This window comes from Salminus brasiliensis, chromosome 16 (genome assembly GCF_030463535.1).
Source record: "Salminus brasiliensis chromosome 16, fSalBra1.hap2, whole genome shotgun sequence".
Lineage (NCBI taxonomy): Eukaryota > Metazoa > Chordata > Actinopteri > Characiformes > Bryconidae > Salminus > Salminus brasiliensis.
In genome coordinates, this window is record NC_132893.1 from 20,574,493 (window position 1) to 20,580,256 (window position 5,764).

Here is a 5,764-nt window from a genome sequence, read left to right on the forward strand (position 1 = left end):
GTGCTCTCAGATATGAGGTTTTGTCTTCTAAAAGTGTGTGATTTGAGCCTCAGTTAGCCAGACGTCCCTGGCTACATATCGCTGTCCATGGACTGTTGGTTCTTTAATAATTCTAAGTAGGTCTTTAGGATGGATCACTGTCAAGTCCAACTGCCTTTAAATTGAGCAGATAATCAATTGTCTTATTTCCGGTTTGGTCGTTTTCACTAATAAACGCAGCCCTGCTGCAGAATGGTTTACTACTCGGTCCGCCTAAAAGTGGCATGTTCCAGTGGGAATGTGACGTCAATAAATACTGTCTACAGATTAAGACAAGAATACACACACACAAAAAAAAGTTATTTATTTGACGACAACACACTCCCTCTCATGTTCTATTGCTTTATTCAGTTTATGGTGTTTTTGACCCTGTAAGCAGGCAGCGTGTACCGTCAGCCACCAGCAGGAGGCCTGGCCAGCACAGTAGGAAGGCTGGTGGAGCAAAAGAACTCCAAGCCCCAGAAGCCCAAGCAGTAATCAACGCTGACCAGACCCACCTGTGTGGGTCTATAGTGAAGAAAAGCAAGAGCTAAAAAGAAAGCGGTTAAGTTGTGAACAGCTGAAAAGAAAGAGTTGTAATCAGGGGTGAAAAGGAAAACTAGAAAAAGAAAATAATTTGAGTTGAAAAAGGTTTAGATTGTCCTTTGTTTGAGTACACACCACTCCTGGTGTTTCCTTTGTTTGTTTTCCCACCTTCTTTTAAACAGTTTTAATAGTGCCACCTCTCACATCTGTGGTGGTGCAGTGGAAATGCACTGGGCACCCATTTCCAGGTTTGGGAGTTTAAGCCCTGCCACAGTCTCACCAAGCACCAATCTTGCATTGACTTAAGACATTTACCATTTGTTATACGCACAATAAAATAATACCCCAAAAAAGGGGTAGTATCATTTAAATAAATAACTTTTTTTAGACTCTTCACTTTTTATTTTTTATTTATTTCTAACTTTACCCCATTTTCTACCCAATATGGAAGACCAATTACCCAATCCCTGTTCATGTGAACTCCCTCTATCGCTAGCAACACCCCCATCACTAAGAGGACTAGCACATGTCTCCTCTGATGTGAGGTCATCCACTGCATCTAGGTAGTCAGCTCCGATATAACAGCTAACAGAAGCCTGTGCTGACCAACATCACACTGGGAGTGATGTGGGGAGGAAGTGCCATCAACCCACCCCTGAGAGTGCAAGGCCAGGTGTGCTCTCTCTGACTGCTGACGGCAAGCAGCACGATCCAGGGTTCAAACCAGTGATCCTTGGATCTTAGTGGCATCACTCTAGTCCACTAAACCACTTGGAGCTCCCCCCTCCTCAAGACCAGTTGTGACATGAAAGCTGGAGATTAAAGAGATGTGTTTCAAACTGTAAAAATCTGTGCACAGAATATATGATGATTTTTTATCCCAAATAGAGGATTCACAACTTATGGTCACCCTAACACAGAAGATGATAAACAGAACGTTAGCTGGCTTGGGGAAAATATGGGAGACAATATTATGAGGACTGGGAGCAAGAAAAGGGGCTGATGGAATGGAATAATCTTTTAACTAATGACAAGCATTCAGCAAATACTGAGCTCACCACTGTAGCCTGGTTGCCAATGCTGCCACATAGCAGCACAAAAGGAATGCTGCTTCTTCCTCAATCGCCAGAGCACTATTTAACACAGGCCATTTTTAGTTTCTTCGAATGAGGGCTGTAGTGAAAGAGGCAGAGTTGCAGCTGGCTGCATTTCAACCATTCAACATTTTTTCCTGCCGATCATTTGCAATGTAAAGTACGTGTCTGAGAAAGAGATTGGTGTACGCAGAACAGAATGCACAGTGGTGAGTAATTAATTGATTCAGGGGCCTGTTGCACATTTAGGGAGTGGAGCACTCTCTTATTGTTCATGAGAGCACTGATGTCACTACCAGATTGCCAAGTATGTGTGGTCATCAGATACTACAGCAAGACGCACTCACAAATCAATTTACATGAAACAAGTGGAATAAGTGACCAGGCTGTACAGGGCCCGGAAAGCAGATGCAGGGACTGTACGCTGGAGTTAACAAAGGAGATCAAAAGGAGGCTTTTTAGATAACATGAACTGGCTAGAGGCTAGTTCTGTTGCCAAGCCATGATCTGAGTGCAAATAAGCCAAAGCTAGATCATCTTCCCTTCTTCTCCTTCTTCAAAGAAGATCTAGTATATAAATAAAACATGGAGAGCCATGCATACTCTAGAGTGGACAAACCATGAAGACAGGAACATTGAGAATGTCTGGTTAGAAGATTTTGCAGATGGCAGAGGTTTTGCTCTTGTCTTGTATTGCTTTACAGTGTAGCAATGCTGCTGATAAATGCTCGTTTTCCCAAAAGACTCTCATAACAAATTAATTGAGAAGCAGCCTGGAACTGAAGTCTCTGCTAAATACACTCGTATGGTTCCCTAATTTTTTTTTTTTATATAACAATGTCATAAGGTCATGTTCAGTTGGTTAAATTCATGTTAGCCCATGTTTGGGCAGTTGGCCTTGACTTAGAACAGACTTTTCCACATGCAGCTGCATACCCATTCAAACTCAGCCCACACTTTCCTGTATACCACAGTGAAAATCTGACGGATTACACTGTTTAGTTTTTTTTTGCTAAGCTAAGACCCAGATAATGGCATCGTTCTGGACAGAGAGGACTTACTTTTTGCCAAAAACCCCAAAATTGATGTTTTGCCATTTAATTTAAGGTTAAGCTAACCTCATATTTTTAAAAAGCTGGTAGATTAAACCAGGTTTGTCTTCATTTCCCAGTTTTTTTATCCACTGGAGGAGCTCTTCTACTGTATGTAGGCATGCAGCATTGGCCAGAAACCTTGTTTTTCTAATGTGAGGTGAGTTGTGAATCTAGACAGTTCTAAAATGATCAGCCAATCGCTGAGTTCAGTAAAAAACAGTAGGTAATTCAGCATGTGATTTTCTTTGAGTCGATCCAGTAAATTTTCATCCCGTCTGAATAGGGCTTCATCATTCCCATTTCTCTAATAATGAAGAACTGCTGGTGTGTTGGGTGGTGTTTGAAACGTGTGTGTCCAGAGAATTCAACCCTTCCTCTTTAGAGAGGCTGCCCAGCTGCTGCAACTCTCTTCTGTCTGGTCTCTCTTTACGCACCATCAGGCCCCTGCAGCTTATCCAGAAAGCAGCGGCACGGGTTGTCTTCAACGTTTCTAAGTTCAGCCATGTCACTCCACTGCTGCATTCTGTTCACTGGCTTCCTGTAGCTGCTGCCCTCATCAGATTGAAAACTCTGACGCTGGCCTACAAAGCCAAGAACGGACCAGCTCCTCCGTACTTGATGGCAATGGTCAAAAGCCGATCCGCACCAAGAGCCCTTCCAGCTTCAGTATGGCTCGGCTCGACCCGCCATTCCTCAAAATCCACAGAAGACAAGAGTCCAGACTTTTTTCTGTCCTGGCACCAGAATGGTGGAACAAGCTTCTCCTGGGTGTCCGAACAGCAGAGTCGCTCGCTGTCTTCAAACACAAACTGAAGAGCCACCTCTTCCGAGAATATTTGCGCGAATAGTAGAGTGGTCACCTTACTGACTTGTGTTTAGTAGTATCTAAACTATCTAAACTTTGAATTTTCCAACTAGCTGAGGTTTTTCTTGAGTAAATAGCAAAGCTCTGGATAAGAGTGTCTGCTAAATGCCTTAAATGTAAATGTAAATGTAAATGTAAATATGTGCCACAGACAGTTATTTTTATTTTAATGTATTTGCCTTGGTCTTACAATGTTTGGTCGGTGTGCATTATGTTCGTTATGGAACAAAACATGGCACTTCTATAGCATCGCTGAAAGTACCTTTTGTAGCACCTTTATTTTTAAGGGTGTATGATGAGGATCTGAGCTTACATGCAAAGGAACAAAATCTGTTCCCATGAATTCAAGCCATCACATTTCTCACTTCACTGCCGACATCTACTCAGCAGCTGCTGAGGAAGACAGCAAAAACAGTACACATGTTTGAAAGAAAACAAGACAAGACTGTAAATAGTTCTCTATGAAAACTGAACAGAAAAAGAAGCTCCATTAAAGAAACTGGAAAGGACATGTTCTGAAAATGTCATTACAGAGGGAAATGAGATGACAGAACAGGAAATGGTAAGCGGTTGAAATTGAATGTGTGAACAAAGAGAGCTGATGGGAAAGACTGTCCACAACACTTGTAAACACTTCAATTTCAGTACGTCTGATGACAGGAACAACAAAAATAAAGGATTGGAGAAGAGACTAAAGGAGAGGAGGGAGCAAAAAAGAGTAAGTACAAATTAGTCAGTCCTTTTAGTGTTTTAGGCCTGGCCTTGGTCTACTACTCTATCGTGTGGGGCTGCAAGAGTCTTTTGAAACGTATAGGATGTGTCTTTAATGATCTGTTATTAAACACTTTTGATTTAAGGCTCGTTTTAGCTTCTGATGGGTGGGTTTCAAGCAGACTTTGGACTAGAGATTTTTTCCTGGACCTGGCAACCCTGCTGACTGTAAATACCACCAGTATTCTAACCAGGACTCACACAGGTACACTGCAACAGTTACAGTTAAATACATGCTAATCCATGTTATACCTGTAGGACACACATACAACTACAATAACATAGTACCACAGAATCACACAGGTGGGTTCTGTCTTACTTTTTTTGACAAGGTGAATTAATGACATGCATTAAAAAGAACTGCATGGATTCAGGACTTTAATGGATAAATCACTGATGACTTAAAGTCAAACTGATCCTGATTAATAAATACAATGCTAATACCTCAAAAAAAATACTAATATGTACAATACCCCAAAACATACTGCAGCCAGGTTACAGCAATTTAGGGTAAAAGCTCTTTGATGTGCTTTACTGTTCCACTTTACCCCAAAAAACAGCTGAAGTGAAAGTGAAAACAGTGGCTAACTGTGTTTCAGAGGATATGGCATTTAAATAATGCCTTTATTAAATACAGTGCTAAAAGGGAGGTATGTAGTAATATAGCTTTTATGAGAGTCCACTTTTGCCTACGTCTTTGCTATTATGTCTGACCTCGACTGAGGTGTGTTTTTGTGCCCAATCTCTCCCTAGTTACACAAAATACAAAAAGTACTCCTCACACTTCACTGCTAGCTAACCAGCTAAGATACATCCAACTAGCATTTTATATGTTGACTAGATGGTTAACGTTTGGTTAACGGTGGTTAACATGAGCTGTGTATGTAGGCACATTTATATGGCTGTGAATTTGTTATGGCTGTGAAAGTGTCATGGTCGTGTGAATTTGCAGGCGGACATAAGTGTGCAATTTATAAATATCAAATGTGTATGTGTGTGTGTGTGTGTGTGTGTATATATATATATATATATATATATATATATATATATATATATATATATATATATATATAGAGTGACCCTTCCTGTTCATGCATACTTTTTTAAAGCAATCTTGTATGTTTTGCTAGTGTGGGCCGTGCTCCGAGATAGAACGGGAGGGTGGACTCAAAATATATTGGCTCGGAGTCCAGATTGGCTTTCCTGTGGTCTGCGTGCAAGACCCAGACCTGAGCCAGACCTCCTCCCATGTGCTGAGTGGTGGACGAAAGGTAGGAGCCATTTGTTTGACAGTAGTTGGACTGAGAAGCGGGGATACTATATGTAAGGGGCATAAGAGCCTGGAGAAGAAATTTGGGGAATGGTCCCTCTCCCAA

General features: G+C 41.4%; 1 long non-coding RNA gene across 1 annotated transcript; it reads left to right on the plus strand.

Annotated features, from left to right (window-relative positions):
- Window positions 1-4,251: 4,251 nt before the first annotated feature.
- LOC140536397 (uncharacterized) lies at window positions 4,252-5,548 on the plus strand. Its single transcript, XR_011977613.1, has 3 exons — window positions 4,252-4,335; window positions 4,475-4,593; window positions 5,519-5,548. It is a non-coding gene; the product is annotated as an uncharacterized lncRNA (long non-coding RNA).
- Window positions 5,549-5,764: the final 216 nt, after the last annotated feature.